The sequence below is a fragment of the Carcharodon carcharias genome, chromosome 9 (genome assembly GCF_017639515.1).
Source record: "Carcharodon carcharias isolate sCarCar2 chromosome 9, sCarCar2.pri, whole genome shotgun sequence".
Taxonomy (NCBI): domain Eukaryota; kingdom Metazoa; phylum Chordata; class Chondrichthyes; order Lamniformes; family Lamnidae; genus Carcharodon; species Carcharodon carcharias.
In genome coordinates, this window is record NC_054475.1 from 11,501,625 (window position 1) to 11,526,475 (window position 24,851).

The 24,851-nt window shown below is 42.6% G+C and overlaps 1 protein-coding gene across 2 annotated transcripts in view; it reads right to left on the reverse strand.

Annotated features, from left to right (window-relative positions):
• The window catches only part of LOC121282232 (kelch domain-containing protein 8A-like), a 35,812-nt gene extending 22,812 nt beyond the window's left edge, over positions 1 to 13,000 (reverse strand). For both annotated transcript variants that reach the window (XM_041195836.1, XM_041195837.1), the window contains exon 1: positions 12,895 to 13,000. The gene's annotated coding sequence lies outside the window, so the exon portion shown is untranslated. The remainder of the gene's footprint in view (positions 1 to 12,894) is intronic.
• Positions 13,001 to 24,851: the final 11,851 nt, after the last annotated feature.

Genomic DNA, 24,851 nt, shown 5'->3' on the forward strand with positions numbered 1-24,851 from the left:
AGCCTGCTTGCATACAGCAAATTGAGTGAGCTTTGCCCCAGTCCTGCCTCTGAGCCAGAAGGTTACGTGTTCCAACCTCACACTTGACAGCCCCAAAGGGTGGAAACAAGAGTCTGGGACAAGATTGCTTCTGAGATTCACTATAGGGCAGCTTGCAGCTGCTACTGAGCCCAGCCAGGCAGGGTGGGTCTTCAAGCCTTCCTGGAGACTTGCCCCTAGTCTGCCACTGGAAGGCTGCCTCCAGGCAGCTAAACTGACCCCACTACCTCCAGAGAGGATGTTGCTACTGCAGCCCACCTCTAACACCTCTGGAAAATTACAGTAGAAGGATGACATGGAGCCAATGAACCATCATGATGGCTAGCAGGGCTGGCAGGCACTCATTACGCCTCTGCTTCTGGCCCTGGTGGGGGCTAAAATTCTGTCCGTTGACTCTAAATAAGGGGGTGACATCCACTGGGGTCTTTGGCTCAGATCGAGTGGATTATTGATCTCTCCTCCCCTGGTCATTGCAGACAGGTGGGACTTCAGTTTAATGCCCCATCTAAATAACGGTATCTCTGACAATCCAGCTCTCAATACTGCAGTAAAGTATCAGCCTGCATAATGCCTTCAAGCCCTTGAATGAAGATCCGTCTAACTCAGAGGAGAGTGTGACGCTTACTGAGCCAAACTACCACTGCCTGGATCACTATTCTGTTAGCTGGTGCCTTTACCCAGTAAACCACTGGGGGACAAACATGGGGATTGTTGGATCCAAGGTCCATCTAGTTCACCCAGTAGTAGCTGCAGGATACAACAATAATGGGGTTGTTTACTAATCACAGTGATCAACCTCTATCAATGAGGCTACAACAGACCCAGGCATGAGATAAGGAAAACACCCAGCAGTGGAGAGCTTTGTGGCCCAAAGCCACATTACACTCACCAGACATCACATCTCAATGTTTTTTTATATTTATTCTTTCATAGGATGTGGGTGTCACTGGCAAGGCCAGCATTTGTTTCTCATCCTTAATTTCCCTTGAACTGAATATCTTGCATGGACTGATAGGCTATTTCAGAGGGCAATTAAGACTCAACCACATTGCTGTGGATCTGGAGTCACACATAGGCCAGACCAGGTAAGGATGGCAGATTTCCTTCCCTAAAGGGGACATTAGTGAGCCAGATGGGTTTTCGTGAGAACTGATGATAGTTTCACAGTCACCATTACTGAACCTAGCTTTCAATTCCACCAGCTGCTGTGGTGGGAGTTGAACCCTTGTCCCCCAGGACATTAGTCCAGACCTCTAGATTGCCAGTCCAGTGACATTACCACTTTGCCACCATCTCCCTTATTATTCACTGTTATTTTCTGAAAGAAACAGATCCAACTTGTATCCCTGGGGAAACTGTTCCATAGATTGACCATTTGCTAACTGAAATATTTGTTTCAACAGAATCTAATTCTCCTTCCCCACCCCATTTAAATATGACATTGTTTCTAAAAGTGAAAGCTCTTTCTATTAGCCGACTTTTAATTGTGGGAACAGTTAGACATGAAGCTGTGTAACCTGCTGTCCACCGCAAACACCTAGCCTGTGGACAATGTTCACAGGAGGTAACCGTAAGCACGCACTTCATTCTCTCAGCATGCTACTGAGTCTTTCAGATTTCCAAAGCCTCTGCTCTGAGTTCCAATGACACATCTCAGTACTTACAGCGCTTTGACTAGTCTATTCTCTCATGGTTGCTTTCTCCCGTGGTAGAGTCAGGGTTAAGTGCCAGAAAGCTCCTGTCCTCTTCAGTTACTTTCAGCAGCAACCAGGAGACTTAGCAACAGCTGATGTGACGTTTCCGTAGCCAGGCAACAGATTCTTCCCCTACCCTCCCTCCGTTGTTGATTACCTGTCAGTTCTCCACTAAATAATCCCATCAAGTGTAACTCATCTGCAGTGACCCGCTCCAAGCATTGATGAGATGAAAAATGCAGAAGGTGACAGCCGTTTCCATCTTGACTCTGCGCTGACTGAGGATCTGAATTTCTCAGCTCATTTCCAGAGCAGCATCTAATGAAGTCTCCCTCAGATAACACAGTAGTCAGGCAGCATTGAATTGGATTTCACATCACTTACTAGATGAAATGTTCTCTGAACAGGTCATGAGGACTGGCCCCGTGAGGTGGTGCAGACAGAACCACATTCTGAATCTTGCACACTCAACATTTCAGTTACACCGGATCATTTGTGAGGGCTCACCTTGAGAATTGAAACAAAGGGGGAAAAAAAATCACATCTGCAATTTTCCCCAGGACAGTGTGCAGTCCCACAGGATGATGGTTGTCCTCTGGCACCTGACTCTAGTTCCCCATTGTCACGTGTCCATACACAGTGGGTTCTTATTTGACAAAGAAAGCGAGGGCACATCACAAGTCATATCTGAACCTGTTCTTGCCTGCCTCCCACACTGGTGCGTTTTCCAAAAGGAACAGCAATCATTGACAGGACCTGGTGGGGCCTGGTGCTAATGGATGCAATAGTGTGTAGGTTATAACACTGGACTAATGTAAGGCATTTTAATATCTTCTTTATTTCTGTTTGTAAATAAAATGTAACCAGTTGCATGGTGTGGACCAGCGTGTGGAGCTCACCAGATGGTAGGAACATAGAATGCAGAGGACATTGGGACGAGAGGAGAATAATTCTGACCTAAGACATCAACTCTGAGGCTCAAATTGGACATTTTTCTTTAAATAAACACAGTTTTAAATGAACAGGAACACACACATGTCATTAAGGTGGTGGCCCAGACTAATTACATCACCAGACATTCTGTTCACAACAATTCTCATAGACAATGGTCTCTTTGGATATATGTAAATGGTTTTCTTCCTGCCTTAACAAGATGCAAGATATTACATCCATTCCTGGTATGCACCTGGAGATCACACCCCCGCCCATCCCCTTTCCTGACCCCCCACTGAAGGCAGGAGATGACCACATGCAGACAGTCTTTCATAGCCATGTGGGATTAATAAAGAACAGAAGCCCAATCGGATCACCCGATTCGAGGAATCATCTTATGTCAAAGGACCAGGGTCAGAAAGGGGTATAAAGCCACAGCCCATAAAGGACATTGTTGCTGCAGCCAGGGAATCGTGACTTGGTCGGTCACAGGAAGTCATGGGAATTGTATAGAACCCTCAGGCTGTATGACTCACATTGAGTGTATGCAGTGAATACTACATGTATCACAATTGTATTGAAGCACCTCAGAGTGCAACATGATCTATGGAGATAATTTAAACACCATTGCACAGTCTGACTGTCTGTTATGACTATTATGATATGTCTGTAATGTTCATTGATTGTGTTGAAGCACCTCAGGGTGCGACATGATCTATGTGGAAAACTTGAATACGATAGCACTTTTTGTGATGACCATTTTGGAACGTTTTCTAATGTTCTTTCAGATATTTTATGAATAAAGTATATTTTGGCAAAAAAAAATGTCATGAGGAAGAATTAATTCAGCAGACTGACCACCTGGGAACGAGCTCCTGCTCACACGTCTTAGTAAGCAACTGGTGTAAGTATACCCTATTGCTTAGTGGGTTAATAAAGGTTTTCTAAATAAAGTGGAAATTGTATCCAAAGTTTGTTTTGTGTCACTGATACCAAGTACGGGGTCTGGACCTTAGAGGGAAGTGAGAGCCACTGGTTAAGAGGCTTACACTAATGATACACAAACATATGAATTCAAACCTCACCACATCAGCTTGAGAACTTGAATTCAGTTTTCAAAAACCTGCAGATTAAACTGGTATCAGCAAAGGTGATCACGAAACTGTCCGATTGTTATAGGAAGCCAACTGGTTCATCAGAGCGGTGCACTGTTTCAAGAAGGCACATGTAGCTTGTTGTTCTGTACATGTTTCTCTATAGGTTGCCAAAGTTATAATGGCTTGATCATACTTGATCTATTCCATTGGAAATGCTTTTGTTGCAAGTTCGGAGACTGTGAATCCTGTTAAAAACCGAAAAGGGAAAAGCCCCCTCAATCATTTTACTGCCAGTTACAGCGAGCATAAAATTACATTAAGAATCATGCACAACACAGCAATAGTTCAAACACATTGAATAAATTAAACCTTCAGGGTAATTATTCTCTCAATGGTTTAAGATTAACTTGGTCAGCTTCCTAGATGGCTCAGTTTATCTCGTGAGCAACAGAACACTGAAGACCAGGAGGTGCCAGGTTTAATTAACACTGCACTGAAATCAGTGAGGGCTTTTACCAAAATTGGCCTCAGTGCCCCTGAGCTGGCAATGGAATCATGGCCATGACTCAGTGGATGGCACTCTTGCTTCTGAGTCAAGAGGATATAGATTCAAGGCCAACTCCAGAGACTTCAGCATCTCAATCCCTGCTGACAAACCTAGTGCCATACTGACAGAGTGCTGCACTGTCAGAGGTGCTGTCATTCTGATAAGACTTCAAGCTGAGGTTCTGTCTGTCCCTCAGGTGGATGTGAAAGAACCTATTGCCCTAATTTCGAAGAAGACCAAGGGGCGTTCTCCCTCAACCAACATCACTAAAACTGATCAACTGGTTATTCTCACATTACGATCAGTGGGAGCTTGTTGTGGGCAAACCTGACATTTTGCAATGTTGCAAAAATGACTACATTTCAAATGTGGTTCATTGGCTATAAAGTGCTTTAGGGTGTCCTGAAGTCATGAAAAGCAGTATTTTTTTAATTCATTCATGGGATGTGGACTTTGCTGGTTGGGCCAGCATTTATTGCCCATCGCTAGTTGCCCTTGAGAAGGTGGTGGTGAGCTGCCTTCTTGAACTGCTGCAGTCCATGTGTTGCAGGTACACCCACCGTGCTGTTAGGGAGGGAGTTCCAGGATGTTGACCCAGTGACAGTGAAGGAACAGCCGATATATTTCCAAGTCAGGATGGTGAGTGACTTGGAGGGGAACTTGCAGGTGGTGGTGTTCCCATCTATCTGTTGCCCTTGTCCTTCTAGGTGGTAGTGGTCATGGGTTTGGAAGGTGCTGTCGAAGAAGCATTGGTGAATTCCTGCAGTGCATCTTGTGGATGGTACACACTGCTGCTACTGTGCGTTGGTGGTGGAGGGAGTGAATGTTTGTGGATGTGGTGCCAATCAAGTGGACTACTTTGTCCAGGATGGTGTCCAGCTTCTTGAGTGTTGTGGGAGCTGCACTCATCCAGGCAAGTGGGGAGTATTCCATCACATTCCTGACTTGTGCCTTGTAGATGGTGGACAGGCTTTGGGGAGTCAGGAGGTGAGTTACTCATCGCACGATTCCTAGCCTCTGACCTTCTCTTGTTGCCACAGTATTTATGTGGCTAGTCCAGTTCAGTTTTTGGTCAATGGTGACCTCCAGGATGTTAATAGTAGGGGTTTCAGTGATGGTAATGCCATTGAACATCAAGGGGCAATGGTTGGATTCTCTCTTATTGGACATGGTCATTGCCTGACACTTGTGTGGTGCGAATGTTACTTGCTGCTTGTCAGCCCAAGAACAGGTCTTGCTGCATTTGGACATGGACTGCTGCAGCATCTAAGGAGTCATGAATGGTGCTGAACATTGTGCAATCAACCCACTCCTGACTTTATGATGGAAGGGAAGTCATTGATGAAGCAGCTGAAGATGGTTGGGCCAAGGACACTACCCTGAGGAACTCCTGCAGTGATGTCCTGGAGCTGAGATGCCTGACCTCCAACCATCTTCCTTTGTGCTAGGTATGACTCCAACCAGAGGAGAGTTTTGCCCCTGATTCCCATTGACTCCAGTTTTGCTAGGGCTCCTTGATGCCGCACTCGGTCAAATGCTGCCTTGATGTCAAGGGCAGTCACTCCCATCTCACCTCGGGAGTTCAGCTCTTTAGTTCAGGTTTGAACCAAGGCTGTAATGAGATTAGGAGCTGTGTGGCTCTGGCGGAAGCGAAGCTGGGCATCAGTGAGCAGGTTATTGCTGAGCAATTGCTGCTTAATAGCACGTTGATGACCCCTTCCATTTCTTTATTGTTGATGGAGAGTAGACTGATGGCGCAGTTATTAGTCGGGTTGGATTTGTTCTTCTTTTTGTGTACAGGACATACCTAGGCAATTTTCCACATAGCTGGGTAGATGCCAGTGTTGTAGCTGTACTGGAACAGCTTGGCTAGGGGTGGGGAAAGTTATGGAGTACAAGTCTTCAGTACTATCGCCGGAATGTTGTCAGGTCCCCTAACCTTTGCAATATTCAGTGCCTTCAGCCGTTTCTTGATATCACGTGGAGTGAATCGAACTGGCTGAAGACTGGCATCTGTGATGCTGGGGACCTTCGCAGGAGGCCGAGATAGATCATCCACTCGGCACTTCTGGCTGAAGATTGTTGCAAATGTCTTATCTTTTGCACTGATGCGCTGGGCTCCTCCATCATTGAGGATGGGGATATTTGTGGAGCCTCCTGCTCCAGTGAGTTGATTAATTGTCCACCACCATTCACGACTGGATGTGGCAGGACTGCAGATCTGATCCGTTGGTTGTGGAATCGCTTAACTCTATCTATCACTTGCTGCTTATGCTGTTTGGCATGCAAGTAAGTCCTGTTTTATGGCTTCACCTGGTTGACACCTCATTTTTAGGTATGCATGATGCTGCTCCTGGCATGCCCTCCTGCACTCTTCTTTGAACCAGGGTTCATCCCCTGGCTCGATGGTAATGATAGAGTGGGGGATATGCCAGGCCATGAGCTTACAGGTTGTGTTCAAGTACAAACCTGCAGCTGCTGATGGCCCACAGCACCTCATAGAGGCCCAGTCTTGAGTTGCTAGATCTGTTCAAAAATCTATTCCATTTAGCACAGTTGTAGTGCAATGGAGGGTATCCTCAATGTGAGGGCAGGACTTCATCTCCACAATGACTGTGCTGTGGGACAAGACATACACAGGGATGGTGCAGTCTGGGACATTTTCTGTAAGATATTATCCCATGAGGATGACTATGTCAGGCTGTTGCTTAACTAGTCTGTGAGACAGCTGTCTCAATTTTGGCACTAGCTCTCCCCATCCCATGTTAGCAAGGGGGGACTTTGCAGGGTCAACAGGGCTGCAATTGCAGTTGCTGTTGTTGTTTCCAGTGCCTAGGTCGATGCTGAGTGGTCCATCTGCTTTCATTCCTTTTTTGGTGTCTTTGGTGTTTTTCAATTCCAGATTTTTTATTGAATTCAAATTCACTGCCACTGCCTCCCCCTTATATACATGCAAATTCTTTTTTTTTGTCATATTTCCTGCCATGGTTTTCTGTCCTGCGCCTCCTTATGGAACACATGGGTAGGGCTGGATGTCAGATCAGGATTAACTGTGATATTCCTTACTAACACCTATCCATGAAGATTGGCTTCTGGACAAGGGACGGGGGTGCGGTTGGCATCTCATCCTTTCTGGTAGTTAGCTCTCACTGCACAGTGCTGAAGAGGGAAACAATGGTCAAGGGGCACAGTGTTCACTTGTAGCACCAGTACTACCTGCCTTGACATTCTGCCTTGAATAGCTTAGCTCTACACTGGGTGGAACATTAGCTACTGACTTACAGGAAGACAGAACCAAAAGTTTATACATTCAGGTACGTAATGGAAATAAATGCCTTGGCCAACAATAAAGGAGTGCGAAGGCAGCTGGCTTGCAGAGGGATGATGCAGCTTTGGAAACTGTGATGAAAGGAAACAATGTAGGATCATTTAAATAATTTCACTGCTATAAATCATTGCAGATTAATGCCGTTTAAAGATCAGTTTGTTTTCTCATTCCCTGACACCACTTACTCATGCAATACAAAAGCTGTGTTAAACTTCCCCTTCAGCCTCACTATTGATAGTGATTGGTTTTCTTTTATGACTGAAAACCTTACTCACCGTGGAGTCCAGCTCAAGGTCAAACTGTATTCCGGAATCATGATACCTCAGTAGGAAAAATAGCAATTGAAAAGTAAAGCACAGGTAGTTTGAAAATAAGAAAGCAAAATACTGCAGATTCTACTGGAAATCTAAAACAAAAACAGAAAATGCTGGAGATACCACAAAAAAAGTTAATGTTTCAGCTCAATGACCTTTCATCAGAATTCACTTTAGCTCTTGCTTTTTCTCCACAGATACTGCCAAACCTACTGAGTATTTCCAGCATCTTTTGTTTAAATTTTAAAATAGATTTTGTAAAGAGTGTTAACTTTTTTTGGCAAATCACCTATAATTAGACACTAATTAGCAGTCCAGACAGCAACGATGTCACTAAATTCTAATCGGAACAGTAGAATGGTGCAGTAGAATCGCTGTTCCTTCACTGTCACTAGGCTAAAATCCTGGATCTCTCTTCCTAAAAGCACAGTGGGTGTTCCTACAACACAGGGACTGCAGCAGTTCAAGAAGGCGGCTCACTACTACCTTCTCAAGGGCAATTGGGGATGGGCAATAAATGCTGGCCTAGCCAGTGACGCCAACATCCCATGAGCAAATATAAAAAATGTCAGTTATATTCAAGAAGGTGGCTGATCACCACCTTCTCAAGAGCAATTAGGAATAGACCATAAAAGCTGGCATTGCTCCAATGCTCACAGCCCAGGACTAGTGACGGGGGCTGGCTGGTACTAATAGGTACATCAGTGTACTTATTATGTCACTAGCTAGTATTCCACAAAAAAATGAATTCAAACCTCACCACAACTTGAATTCAGTTTTCAAAAACCAGCACAGTTAAAGCTGGTATCAGCAAAAGTGGCCAAGAAGCTGTCTGATTGTTATATGAAACCAACTACATCCTCTTGACTGAGAGTGCCATTCATTGAACCATGGCCATGATTCCATTGCCAGCTCAAGGGTACTGAGGCCAATTTTGGTAAAAGCCCTCACTGATTTCAGTGCAGTGTTAATTAAACCTGTCACTTCCTCGTCTTCAGGGTTCTGTTGCTTACCGGATAAATTCACTGAGCCATTTAGGAAGCTGACCAAGTTCATCTTAAACCATTGAGAGAATATTTACCCTGAAGTATTCAATGTGTTTGAACTATTGCTGTGTCGTGCATGATTCTTAATGTAACTTCGTGCTCGCTGTAACTGGCAACAAAATGATTGAGGATTTCTTCCCTGTTTGGTTTTAACAGGCTTCACAGTCTCCGAGCTTGCAACAAAAGCATTTCCAATGGAATAGGTCAAATTTTATCAGGTAAATATAACCTGTGAATGAATAAATCCCTCTCTACCTCTCCCTCTTTTAAAGCACTCATTAAAACCTACCTCTTTGACCTTTTTTTGTCCTATCCTAACATCTCCTCTTGTCAAATATTGATTGCTAATGCTCCTGTGAAGCACTTTGGGATGTTTGTACTATGTCAAGGGTGCTACATAAATGCAGTTGTTGTTGATATTGTCACAGTATGAGAAGCTCTTTTAAGAACACAAAGGTTGGATATTTCAGTGACATTGTCAGGGGCCTAGACCTTGAATCCAAGCTACGTTGAGAGTGTTTGACCAGTGAACATAGATTTAACTCGGTAGTGGCCTTACTCATTTCAGTGGGCCTTTTTTCCATAAACACTATACATCCTAATTAATAAATGTGTAGATTTCAGGAAATCATCAGAGGCTTTTTTTTTTTGATGAGGCTTTTAAACATGTTGACTCAAATGCAGTTGATTGCATTGATGGAACATGAACAGGAGTAGACCAATCAGCCCCTCGAGTCTGTTCATCTGTCCATCTACCCTCCTTGCCCCCAAAAATCTTAATAGCCTTGCCCAACAAAAATCTATCAATCTCAGTTTTGAAATTTTCAATTAACCCTCAGCCTCGTCTGCTTTTTGGGGGTCTGAGTTCTAGATTTCCACTATCATTTGACTGAAAAAGTGCTTCCTGACATCAGCCCTGAATGACCTAGGTCTAATTGTTAAGTCTATGCTCCCTTATTGTAGACTGCCCCACTAGAGGAAATAGTTTTTCTCCCTATCTACACAAGGTGCTTTAATCAACTTAAACATTTTGATTAGATTGCCCCTTATTCTTCAATGTTGAAGGGGTTACAAGCCTAGTCTATGCAACATGTCCTTGTAAATTAACCTTTTTAGTCCCGGGTCAACTAATATCAAATCAACAGTAGTAATAAAGTATAACCAGGACATGGTTGTTAATATGTCAACACATTTCTGGCAAGTGTTATGAGGCCACCTCATGGAATTACATACCGGCATAATAACCCTCAGTAAATGGTTTGTTGGAAACCCCTCAAGCTTCATTTCTGAGCCTTTATTTTTCTTTAGGAAGAAGGTTGACTGACCTACTGGTTCTTTACTAACTTCAGATGCCAGTGTGGCACTCTCCACTCTGAGTGAAAAGGTTGTAAGTCTATCCCACATCAGAAAGTTGAGCATGTAATCCACGCTGGCAGTCCAGTGCAGTACTGGAAGAGTGCTATATAGTTGGTGGTGCTGTCTTTTGAATGAAACATTAAACCTGGAGCCTGTTTGCTCTCTCAGATGGATGTAAAATGACACTATGTTGAAGGAGACCAGGGGTGCTCTGTCTGGTGTCCTGGACAATATTGATCCCTCAGTCAACATCCCTCAATTACAGATTATCTGGTCATTATCACATTGCTGTTTTTAGGAGCTTGCTGTGCACAAATTGGCTCCCATGTTTCCTCCATTGCAACAGTGACTAAGCCTCAAAAATACTTGATTGGCTGTAAAGAACTCTGGAAAATTGTATAGTTTGAAAGGCATTACAGAAATCCAAATTCTTTTTCATTGTCGACCAAACCATCGCAATGTGGAGTTCACATCCTGGATGGTTATTACTGTATATAAAAATATTAGGGAGAGATTAAGTCTCTCTTTAAGTTTTTTGCTAAAATTGCAACAGCTAGATAAAAAAAAGTGTGCTATCTTTCAGGTTGGAATACTGGGATTCGCATGTTTCTGGTCTGGTTCAGTCCCGAGATCCCAGCTGAGGGAGAAACAAATTCAGTGAAACATGTCAGATCTACTCTGCTTACGGAGGTGGGAAATGAGGCAGCTTCCTTTTGATCAATTAAACCTGGGTAATAAGTTCCAGTGAGATGACAGATGCAGGTCATACTTCGCAGAGGGGGACAACTTGTCCTGTTCAGCTAGTGTGTGACTCATTAAAAGCTTGCAGTTCTCTCATTCCAGGTGTTCAGCTTTTCTTGCTTACACTCTCTGTCTGCATGCTATAGGCTGGGCGAATGGTGGACCTGTCATGGGAGAAGGGGCTGAGTTCTGAGATCAGCATAGATCAGTGTTAATGATGGAGGGATTTTCTTAGTGTACAATCCTGCAATGGTCAGCAGGATGAAAAAATATTGCTTGGTGTAACAGTATAAAAACAGTCTGTGGCCAGCTGCATGATTTTTAAATGAGGAAACAGTTCAGGCATGATAAGATTTGGCACTTGCTGGGTGGGTGTGGAGGAAATCAGCCAGAGTTCTTACGTCTGATAATTATCCCCCACCCAGAAAATACAAATGCTTGGAGTTCATATGAGTCTCCGGTGTGACGCCCTACGTGGTCAAATAGCCTGGTGAAATGCTCATGGGGCACTTGCGTGAAGAGTGAACGGTGCCCATAAACCAGGGTCTCAGCCAAGGTTGGCATCTTCACCAACAAAGCAGAGAATATTGACAAATACATTGTGGCACACATCTCTGTACAAACGAGTTTGTCTCTGGAACAAGTTACTTACTGTTCTCAGGTACATTTAGCAATGGTAAGTTTTAATACTGTAGACAACATCTTAATATTGAGTATAAATATGCAACAGACCCCCCCCCCCCCCCCAATGGACTGAAGCTTTTATACAGAAGTCCCTCATTTCTCTGCAGCTATTCTAGGGTTATGAGGACTCGAAACGTCAACTGTGCTCTCCTCCGCCGATGCTGCCAGACCTGCATAGTTTTTCCAGGTATTTCTGTTTCTGTTTTTGTTCCTTATTTAGATTTGTCCATCCCAACGCCCCAGCAGAGAGAGCACACAACCGACTTAAATCCAGTTTTGGTCTATGAGTCAAAGGATCAAGGGACAAACCAGGTTGTTAACTCACTCCTGTCTGAACTGGTTCAAGTCGCACTCCAGACATTTGAGGACAAAGATCAAAGCTGATGCCCCAGAGCAGCATTCAGGGCACACAGTAATGTGACAACATTGGCATCATACTGTTTAAAAGAGATTCCAATTCTGGGCAGCGAGGAAGCCAATAACCCATTGTGCATACGTCTAAAATAGCCGAGAGTTGGGCAAATAGTCCCAACAGCCAGGAGATCATATTCATACTGTTTATTTTTCGAAACTAATTCTTCATAATTTCCCGCGAGAGACGGCTGCCCAATAGACTAGTCACAATCAGAAAACTTGACTCTGCTGTAAAACCCTCTCGATTCACTTTGGGGGCGAATACAATGCGGAGAGCGAGCAGGAGGGGAGCAGTGGGGGAGCGAACGACCCCACTCGCCCTCTCTCCCCCGGACATTCATTCAGTCACAACTCTCCCCGGCTGCCGTGTAGAAGCGGCGGCGACAGTGAACTTTACAGACAAGGGGGGTGGGGGGGGGGGGGTGGGGGGGTGGAGGGTGAGCTGCTGGCTCGGTGCGGACCGGGCTTGTTGGCAGGGGGAGATGCAGGCACATCCTCTCCTGCTCTACCAAACATCCCAACAATCCAGAAGGACGCTCCCGTCGTCCAAGCCTCTCACACTGAAATGAACCAGTGAAGGGAGGGACAGATATCACTCGCCTCAACTCCCAGTTCCTTTCAAGAAGGGAACACGAGGGAGATTTCTCCTTCAGTGAAACAAGTAAAGAAGGAATATTTTTTTTTATTAAGTATCTCCATACCTGAGGGTTTTGCTCCTCACGCTGTTTGTCTGTATACCGGCTGTAAGAGGAGTTTAACCTGTCGATGGTCTTGTCAAACGTGACTCTGCTCACGGTTGACGCTACTTTAATCAGCTGGAGCTGTAAGATGTTTCAGATTCCCCACGGAGGAGATGACGGACTTGCTCCTGCCCATCATTCAGAGCCAACCCCCGTGCAGATTTGGGTAAGGATGTGGATTCAGAACATTGCATCTCTTATACAAAAAAAAACCCTCTTCCGAATGCACCGGAGGAAAGATGTGAGGTTCCTTGAGAGGGTGCAGAGGAGACTTACCTGCATGATTCCAGGGACTGGGGGAGGGGGGATAATTTTAGCCCTTGATTAGGTTGGGTTGGAGAAGTTGGGATTGTTCTCCTTGGAGTGAAGGAGGTTGAGGGGGGATTTGATAAAGGTCTACACGGTGACGATGCGTTTAGATAAGGCAGGCAAAGGACAAGGACCGAGAGGGACACCGATTTACGGTTTTGGTCAAGAGATACTGGAGGGATGTGAGGAAGAGCTGTTTCACACAGCGAGTGATAATGACCTGGACTTCGCTGCCCACGAGTTTGGTAGAAACCAAAGCAACCAATGATTTGAATGGGGAAAATAGAATTCAGGGACATAGTTTAAGAGCAAGAGGTTTCCCTTTTAACACAGAGAGGAGAAACTTTTTGTCTCAGAGGATCATTAGCGTGTGGAACTCCCCCAAAAGGTAGTGGCGGCTGGGTCTTTAAATTGGTTCAAGGTTGAGTTAGATAGATTTTTGATAGATGAAGGAGTCAAGGGCTATGGGCTGGGGTGGGGGGGGGGGGGGGGGTGGGGGCAGACAGGAAAGTGGAACTGAGAGCACAACCAGATCAGCCATGAACTTACAGAATGGCGGAGCAGGCTTGAAGGGCCGAATGGCCTACTCCTGCTCTTAAGACCTATGTTCCTATATTTCAAAAGGAAATAGGATGGACACTTGAAGAAAATAAACTTGCATGATTACGGCATAAAGCAGGGAATTGCTAGCTAGTGGATTGCTCCACAGAGAGCAAGCACAGATTCAATGGGCCAAATGGCCTTATCCTGTGCTGTAATAGCTCTATGGCTCTATAATAGATCTATTTGATCCCCTTTCATCATCTTGGCAATAGGAGGGACATCCCCTTAAGAGCTGTAATTGAGATGGAGAATGTCAGGTACGGTGCAAAGATGAGCACAACTCTCAGTAAAATGCTGTGGATGCTGGAAATCTGAAATTAAAACAGAAGACACTGGAAATATCCAGCAAGCCAGGCTACGATTTAATATTTTATCTGAAAGACAACATCTCTGACAGTGCAGTACTCCCTCAGTACTGCACTGGAAATATCATTGTAGATTATGTAGTCATATCTCTGTAACAGAAATGAATAAATTTACCAGAAATGTCTATCATTGCACATTGCAAGCAATGCCCACACAGTCAGATTAATTGAAAAATACAGTGCAATAAAATGCTGTTGGCTTTTGAAAAAATCTGTGTTGAATTTTCTACCCACTGTGTGAGGTCCAGGCTAATGCTTTGGGGACATGGGCTGAAATCCCACCAAGGCAGCAGGTGGAATTTAAATTCAACTAATACAATCTGGAATCAAAACCCAGACTCAGTGACGGTGTCCATGAAACTATCATTGATTGTTCACTAAGAGCTGGTTCACTAATACCCCTTTAGGAAAAGAAATCAGCCACCTTACCTTGTCTGGCCTACATGAGACTCCAGACCCACAGCAATGTGGTTGACTCTTAAAAGCCTAGGAAGTCTCTCAGTTCAAGGGCAATTAGGCATGGGCAACAAATGCTGGCCTCACCAGTAATGCCCACATCCATAAAAGAATAAAAAAAATATTTTGGGAGTTGAATGCTTTTTGCAACCAGAGCCAGCATTAAATGCTTACAGGTCAGCCATAGGTCTATAGTTTTTATTACATAAAAATGATTTTTTAAACAATTTTCTTGAAATAATTTTTAGATTCTAGTTATAGAAAAAGAGAATTTACAGTTATAAAGTTCCTTTCACAATACCAGGGCATCCTAAAATGCTTTATAGCCATTGAAGTACTGTCATTCACTGGTTTATACCTGTTGGTTTATCATATGCCAAGCACTGGAATGAGTTCTGGAGAAGAGTCATATTGGACTTGAAACATTAACTCTGTTTCCCTCTCCACAGATGCTGCCAGACCTGCTGAGCCTTTCCAGCACTTCCTATTTTTATCTTTTATTGGTATGTCCAGTTTTCTTTTTGCAATCTTACAGAACTGACTGCTTTTTGGCTATGGTTCAATTTCAAACACTTGCTTTCCAGTAAGAGTCATTGGTTGGAGACCACAGCAGAATCCATATCTTTCTCTTCCCCTCCTGAACTCAGTGACACTGTGGTTATTGCAGCAGTCTAAACTGAGATTTGCCAGCTCAGCACAGACTGAGATTCAATCCTAGGATCTTCCTATCCCAATAACCATTTGGGCAATGAGACTTTTTTTTTCAAAGATAGCCCATGATCCTGCACCTTGTCATGGCACCATTCCTACATTATAACAGTGACTACACTTCAAAAGTACTTCATTGGCTATCAAGTGGTTTGAGGTAGTGAAAGATGCTGCAGAAAGACAAGATCTTCTTTTACCTAAAATAAAAACAGAAAATGCCCCAAAAAACTCAGCAGGTCTGGCAGCATCTGTGGAGAGAGAAACAGAGTTAACGTTTCCAGTCTGTATGATTCTTCTTCAGAGCTAAAGAGAAGTAGAAATATGATGGATTTTATACGGTTTAAGAGGGGCTGGAGCAAGTGGAACGAGCTAGAAGGTCAAGGATAGGTGACAGCTAAGGAGAGATTGACAAAGATGTCCATGGACACAAGACAAAGAGAGTGTTAATGGTAGTGGTGAAGGTGCTGATAGTGGCATAAAGGCAAGATTGCAGAAGGTGCTAATAGCAGAACAAGACTCAGTGCTCTGTGAAAGCACAATATCGAAACAAGTGACAGATGGCCCTGTGGGGGGAGGGGGTTTCTTGTTTTACCTTTCATTTCTCCCTAGAGTTTTAATCCTGTTAAAATGGGATTATACAATAGAATGATAAAATAAAAACAGAAAATATTGGAAAAACTCAGTAAGTCTGGCAGCATCTGTAGATATAGAAACTGAAGTTTGAGTCCATTATGACTCCTCTTTGAAACTCAGAAAGATAAAATATTTTTCTATCAGAGGCAGGAGATTCAAAAATCAACAATATGAGCCAGACTTTATTAAAGCGTTTCCACTGGGGAATGTACAAATATTTATTAAGGTAATAAATAACAACATACAGTAAACTCCAACCTAATTTTGAACTAGCCGTTGCATTTTTTAAATAAAATGAAATTGAACAGCAATTTTGAGAATGTCAGAAGATAAATATAAAATCAATTCTGATATTTTTGACTGTATTTGACCCTCTCTGATGTGTTTATTTTCGGGTCAGCTGCTTTGAATTCATGGAATGGTTTCCATTTCATTGAGCTTTGTTCCATTGCTGAGCTGGGATTTCTTCGATATCATATTTTCCCTATTAAGATGGATATTGATTATGGATCTGCACTGGCATCTCACACGATGGGATGCATTTGAGGTCACATAAATTACCAGGTATTGGCCATTTTTATCTTCCTATTCAGTGATCGAAATGTTCAATACGAGATCAAAATTTGCAAATTGTGGGGTCTGGGACAATTTAGTGAAATATAGTAGGATTGGCAGTCTAAGAAGTCTAGTGTGCCCAAGGAACTAGACTATGGATTGCTGAAACTCCTATTATACCAACAGTGAATTCCTAATATGATGCTAAATTAATTGTGGGGTGGGGAAGTCACTGATTTAAGCTGAAGCACCAGACATTTCCTTGGGTTGATGGAGGTGCACAAAGCAGAAGCTAAGTCTAGTGTTCAAACTGTGGCTGATGAGCACTGTACTATAAAAGGTGGAATCAATTCATTTCTATTTTGTTCCTTCCTGGTTGGTCCTGTTTAAATTCCATGAAGCTGGAAGTTTAGAAGTTTACCTTTAATGCTTTAGCCTTAATAGTGGGTGAATGTTACATCAGAACATCCATATTGGCTACCAACAGCAACCTGAGTTATATAGGCTAGTTGATTGGACTCCAAATGCTCTGCAGTACATACAGTACTCAAGAAGCTCAGACAAAAGAAAAAGTGTTTGTACACACATCAGCCCATGCCATTTTAAAATGTAACCTAGTAGTTAGTTAAAGAACATCACCTGCAGCTGGCTGAGACGATTTTGAGAATAGAAAGCAACATTTAACATTGGGATAAATGTAGCACAATTCAATTGGCACTGCTCAGAGCTCTGGAACACCGACACCACAGTTACACGAACCATTCCTTCTACAAGTTCGTACACTTCAACAGCACCTCCCACCAACTAGAAGGACAAAGGTTGCGGGTGCATCACCATCAACTCCAAGTTGTCCTCCAAGTCACACATCGCCCTTGACTTGGAAATATGTCATCAGTTCGTTCATGGTTACTGGATCGTTCATGGTTACTGGATCAGGAACACCCTGCTTAACAACACTGGGTGCACCTTCACCATATGGACTGCAGTGGTTCAAGAAGGCGGCTCACCACCACCTTCTCAAAGGCAACTCGGGATAGACAGTAACAGCTGGCCTTACTAGCCACCACCATATCTCACGAATGAATGTTTTTAAAGAAGTTTGAATCTACCATGAAGCCAGTGCTTCTCTCTGGCTGTAAGCCAAATCCTTCCCCATAAGCGAGGAGAGCTTAGTATGTTTTATTCATGGTGAAGGAAGTGCGTAATGCAGTGGAGCGGGGAAAGAAGATGATAATAAGAGAACACATTAACTTGCTGCAAGAACAGAAACATGTAGAATTTGCTGAGAAAATAACGGTGAGTTTGATCCCTTTATCACTGTGCAAATAACCCAGAAATTTGTGGCGAAGGTGACTGCTAGTTGCAAATAAGCAAGTTGTGTTGCTCCAGCATTAACTTCAGGAAAATGGGAGCTTGCTCTCAGTCTCCCTGTCACTGTCAAGTTGTTGCATTTATGTGTTCAACCACATATCCATAGTATCAATTTGGCCGCCTCATTCCACCTCCATAACATCACCCAACTCCACCTTGCCTCAGCTTTCCTGCTGCCAAAATCCTCATCTGTGCCTTTGTTACCTCCAGACTTTATTATTCTAATCAACTCCTGGCTGAGAGCCCTTGTTCTACTGGTCCATAAACTTGAGGTCACTCCAAAATTCTGCAGCCCATGTCCTAACTCGCACCGAATTCCATTCACCCGTTATTCCTGTGTTCACTCACCCACATTGGCTTCCGATTAAGCAATGCCTTGATTTTAAAAAATCATCCTTGTTTTCAAATCTCTCCATGGCCTTGTCCCTCCCTATCTCTGGAATCTCCACCACCCCTACAACAATCTGTGATATCTACACCTTACTAATTCTAGCCTCTTGAGTATTAGCTACCTAAGCACTGGAATTCCCTTGCCAACTCTCCACCTCGTTTTCCTGCTTTAAGATCATCCTTAAAATCTACATCTTTGACCAAGCTTTTGTTCATCAGCCCTAATATTCCCTTATGTGGCTCAGAGTCCTATTTTACTTTATAATACCTCTGTGAAGTGCCTTTGCTGTTTTATTGCATTCAAAGGTGTGATATATAAATACAAATTATTGTTAAAATTAATTGAACTATACAAAAGGTTAGGCAGTATATTGCCATGATATAAGGATCCTTTTAATTAAATTTATTTTCCTGCAATGATACTCAGCATCGCCACCCAGAAAGAAAACATTAAAAATTCTCTTTCCTTCAGGTAGTAAATTGTTTCTAGAGGTTTGAAATTTGTTTTTCTTATTTTGCCTTTTTGGCTCTTTCTTTCTCTCTTTTAATCCAATCTTTCTTTTCCTTTCTTTATTTCCCTTTCTGTGCCCCTTTTGACTCTAGTTCACCCGAGTTCCTTCTCTACTTTATCTGTTTCTTCTCACTGTTGATCCCAGATATCCAGTTCCTCTTGCTGCTCTGTTACCAGTTCACACTTGGTGCAATTTCCAGCGTAAAATTTTGTCAAGCTCCAGCGTAAAATTTTGTCAAGCTGTAGAGTAAGGGGAGAAAAAATCTAACTAACAAAACATGCAGTGAGATGCTCTGCTCCAGCAAATTCTTGGCCAATTACTTTCACGATAGAAATAACAATACTGTCTCTTTTCTGCTTTTGCCCACTTGAAATAAACTCTGATAATATTGAAAAAAATGCACTGTCCACATCATATACAACACAGGACGTCACAAACCTAATGGTGCTCAGCCACAGGGACATTCACTTTGTTTTTAAAAAATGAATAACAAGTGTAAGCAAAGGCTTCAACTGAGGTAAGGAAAGGAAAGCTAGACACTGGATAATTAAGATCTGTCTGCCTTCAGGCACAGTAGGATTGCAAAGAATGTCTAGCATAACAAATCAGTGCCCTTGAACTTGGTCCCAGGAGATATTTATTGGCAAGAATATATCCTCACTTATAATCTCACACCATTAATAACTCAGTCAATGCTGTTCTGTGGGAATGGGTGGAAATTCAATACCATTTCTCAAGGAAAACGTGGAATATTACTGTGTGAATATGACAATATAGTTACACTCGGAGCTACGTTAAAAAAACAACCAAGTGGAAATAGGTAGACTTTACACCACTTTACATATTTGATAAGCTCAGAAATGATGACGTTCATTATTCCTGTACAAACCCTTAAAGCCTTATTGCTTTGCCTATTTTAACAGACCTGTTACTTCAAATGAGTCCATTTAAATAATGGATGAATTAATTTCATAAACACGTTAGTGTCTGTGCATCAAAACATAGTGTATATTCCAAGCATTAATGAGGAAGCTGTAAGCAACATTTATTATAATGTTATTTAATTCAGCCCATCTTAGCTAATGCATTCAGATTGACTCTTAAATGTTCCTGCAGCTGTTTCCCTTCCCCAAATACCATCAGTGAAGCAGTTTGAATTTTAACAATAATATCATATCAGCCTACAAATTACCAAAATTATTAAATGAAGTTTCACAACCTGTCACAGTGGGATATGAATTTGGAACCTTTAGCTGGCCGGTCCATTCCCAGTGCCAAAAACCGTTAAACTACTTGAGAAATTTTAACCCTTCCCTGCTCCCTCCATGCCACATATTATCAGCATTGATGATGGGATACTTACTGTTACGGGGTTCTACCATTGTGAAGGCAGTGACCATTAATCAATTCATACGAACATATGAATTAGAAGTAGGAGTAGGCCACTCGGCCCCTCGAGCCTGCCATTTAAAAGGATCATGGCTGATCTAATTGCAACCTCAACTCCACATTCCCTTCCAGCCCTGATAACCTTTCACCCCTTGCTTATTAAGAATCTATCTACCCGTCTTAAAAATATTCAAAGACTCTGCTTCCACTGCCTTTTGAGGAACAGACTCCCAAGATTCATGGTCCTCCGAGAGAACAAACTTCTCCTCATTTCTGTCTTAAAAGGGGAATGCTTTATTTTTAAACTATGACCCCTAGTTCTAGATTCTCCCACAAGAGGAGATTCTCCCACATCCACCCTGTCAAGACCCCTCAGGATCTTAAAGGTTTCAATGAAGTCGACTCTTAGTCTTCTAAATTCCAGCGGATACAAGCCTAGTCTGTCCAACCTTTCCTCATAAGACAATCCACCCATTCCAGGTATTAGTCTAGTAAACCTTCCCTGAAATGCTTCCAATGCATTTACATCCTTCCTTAAATAAGCAACAATGCCAATGCCCAAATAAGTGAAGCATAACCTCCCCGCTGTTGTATTCAATTCCTCTCACAATAAGCAATAGCATTCTATTAGCTTTCCTGATTACTTGCTGTACCTGCATACTGACCTTTTGCAATTCATGTACTAGGACACCCAGATCCCTCTGCATCTCAGAGCTCTGCAATCTCTCACCTTTTAGGTAATATGCTTTAAAAAAAAATCCTGCCAAAATGGGGAAATTTCACATTTGCCCACATTGTACTCCAGTTGCCAGATCTTTGCCCACTCACTTAACCTATCTATATCCCTTTGTAGCCTCCTTACATTTTACTTTCTTACCTACGTTTGCGTCATCAGCAAATTTAGCAACCATACTTTTGGTCCCTTTATCCAAGTCATTTATATAAATTGCAAGAAGTTGGGGCCCCAGCACTGATCCCTGTGGCACACCACACGTTACATCTTGCCAATCAGAAAACGACCCTTTTATGCCTATCCTGTTTCCTGTTAGCTAGCCAATCTTCTATCCATGCCAATATATTTTCCCCTACACCATGAGCTTTCATTTTTCACAATAGGCTTTGATGTTGCACCTTATCAAGTGCCTTCTGTAAATCTAAGTCCAGTACGTCTATCAGTTCCCCTTCATCTATAGCACGTTTCTTAGAAGTACTTCAATAAATTGGTTAAACACAATTTCCCTTGCACAAAACCATGTAGACTCTGCATGATTACCTTTAATTTTCCCAAATAATGTCTCTAATAATAATCTAATTGGTTTATGACAGATGTTAAGCTAACTGGCCTGTGTTTCCAAATACCTTCTAACATGCACAACACAAAGCAAAATAACACAAAAGTCTTTGTTACATCTTCAGCTCAGCTTACCTCCATCCTTACTTCCCTTAACCAACCCTTTTATGCTCACCTGGTTGGGGAATGTCTCCTCCCACTCCGGTTTTTCCACCCCAGGTGCAAACGTCTTTAAAGAGGAGGTTCTTATTTGGGGAGCAGAACCATCATCTATGGCCAACATACCAGCCCTTAATCACTTTGCTACACTACAGAGATAGACTTTAGTTTATTTTGTAACTTCCAAAAGGCATTTGATAACAGTGCCTTACAACAGATTTGTGAGCAAAGTTATAGCTCATGGAATTAAAGGAAAAGAAAATGTATATGAAATTGGCTGAGTGCAGGGAGGAAGGTTTGTGGTGGAGTTCCCTGAGGGTCAGTGTTGGGACATTCACCTTTCTTTTATATATATATATATATATATATATATATATATATATATACATATAAAAAAAAGGAAAGGTAAATGTCCCAACATTAGTATGACCTAGATCTTGGTCCACAGGGCATAATTTTAAAATTTACAGGTGATATGAAATTTGGAAGCATTGTAAATTGCGAAGAGGATAGTGTAGAACTCCAAAAGGACAAGTTGGTGGAATGGGCAGACTGTGGCAGATGAAGTTCAATGCAGAGAAATGTGGGGAGATTCATTTTGGTAGGAAGAACATAGGAGAGACAATATAAAATAAAGGGTACCATTCTAAAGGAAGTGCAGGAGCAGAGGAACCGGCGTGTATATGTGCATAAATCACTGAAGGTGGCAGGACAGGTTGAGAAAGCAGTTAACAAAGCATACAGTATCCTAGGCTTTATTAATACGTGCATAGAGTACAAGAGCAAGGAGGTGATATTGAATTTGTATAAGACACTGGTTCAGCCTCAGCTGGAGTTTGTGTTCAGTTCCGGGTGCCGCACTTTGGGGACTATGTGAAGGCAGTGGAGAGAGTGCAGAAAAGATTCACAAGAAGGGTCCTGTGGATGAGGAACTTCAAGCATGAAGATAAATTGGAGAAGTTAGGACTGTTTTCCTTGCAGAAAAAAAGGCCGAGAGGAGATTTGATAGACGTGTTTAAAATCATGAGGGGCCTAGACAGAGAAGATAAAGGGATATTGTTCCCACTCATTAAAGGATCAAGAATAAGAGGGCACAGATTTAAAGTGATTTGGAAATGAAGCAAAAGTGATCTGAGAAACAGCTTTTTTTATGCAGCAAGTGGTTAAGGCCTGGGGTGATAAAAGTAAAATACTGCAGATGCTGGAAATCTGAAACAAAAACAGAAAATGCTGGAAAAACTCAGCAGGTCTAACAGCATCTGTGGAGAGAAAAACAGAGTTAACGTTTCGAGTACGTATGACTCGCATTCTGAAGAAGAGTCATATGGACTCGAAACGTTAAGGCCTGGAATGCACTGCCTGAGAGTATGGTGGAGGCAGGCTTCAATTGAAGCATTCAAAAGAGAACTAGACTTATGAGAAAAGGAACAAAGTGCAGGGTTACGGGAGAAGGAGGAAGAATGGTACTCAGCATATTGCTCATTTAGAGAGGCAGTGCTGACAAGATGGGTCGATTGGCTCATTCTGCATCATAGAAACATAGCAGGCCCCACAAGCCTGCTCTGTCATTCAATATGATCATGGCTGATTCTCTATCTCAATGCCATACTCTCGCTCTCTCCCATACCCCTTGATGACTTTAGGGTCTAGAAATCTACCTATTTCCTTCTTAAATATATTCAACGACTTGGCCTCCACAGCCTTTTGTGGTAGAGAATTCCAAAGATTCACCACCCTCTGAGTGAAGAAGTTCCTCATCTCAGCTCTAAATGGTCTACCCCATATCCTGGGACTGTGACCCCTTGTTCTAGACCCTCAACCAGAGAAGACATTATCTCTGCATCTAGTCTGTCATTCCCTGTCAGAATTTTATATGTTTCAATGAAATCCGCTCTCATTCTTCTAAACTCTTGTGAATACAGGCTTAGATGGCCCAATCTCTCCTCATACGATAATCCTGCTATCCCAGGAATCAGTCTGGTGAACCTTCACTGCACTTCTTCTATGGCAAGTATATCCTTTCTTAGGTAAGGAGACCAAAACTGCACACAATACTCCAGGTGTGGTCTCACTAAGGCCCTGTAGAGCTGAAGTAAAACATCATTGCTCCTGTACTCAAGTCCTCTCACAATGAAGGCCAACATACCATTTGCCTTCTTAACTGCTTGCTACACTGCATGTTTGCTTTTAGTGATTGGTGTGCAAGGATATCCAGGTCCTTTGTACATCAACATTTCCCAATCTATCACCATTTAAATAATATTCTGTCATTCTGTTTTTCCTACCGAAGTGGATAACTTCACACTTACCCATGTTATATTGCATCTGCCATATATTTGCCCACTCACTCAACCTGTCTAAATTGCTTTGAATCCTCTTAACACCCTCATTGCTCAAATACCAAGTTTCATGTTGTCAGGAAACTTGGAAATACCACATTTCGTTCCCTCATCCAAATCATTGATGTATATGGTGAACAGCTGGGGCCCAAGAACTGATCCCTGAGGTACGCCACTAGTCACCGCCTACCACTCCAAAAAAACAAACCCCTTTTATTCCTACTCTCTGTTTCCAGTCTGTTAACCAATCCCAATCCATGCCAATACATTACCCCAAATCCCATATGCTTTAATTTAGCACACTAACCTCTTATGTGGGACTTTATCAAAAGCTTTCTGAAAATCCAAATACACATCCACTGGTTCTCCATTCTCTTTTCTGCTAGTTACATTCTCAAAGAACTCCAGTAGGTTATCAAACATGATTTCACTTTCATAAATCCATGTTGACTTTGTCTAATCCTAAGTGTCCTGTTATCACATCCTTTATAATAGGCTCTTAACATTTTCCCTACTACTAATGTTAGGCTAGCTGGACTGTGATTCACTGTTTTCTCCATCCCTCCTTTTTTAAATAGTGGGGTTACATTTGCCACCCTCCAATCTGCCGGGATTGTTCCAGAATCTACAGAATTTTGGAAGATGACAAGCAACGTATCCACTATTTCCATGGCCACCTCCTTTAGTACCCTGGGAAGTAGATTATTGGGCTCTGGGGATTTATTGACTTCCAGTTACATTAATTTCTCCGGCACTATTGTTTTAGTAATACTAATTTCCTTCAATTCTGCGATTCTGAGATATCTTGGGTCATGGATTTAGAATAAAAAAGCCCCTC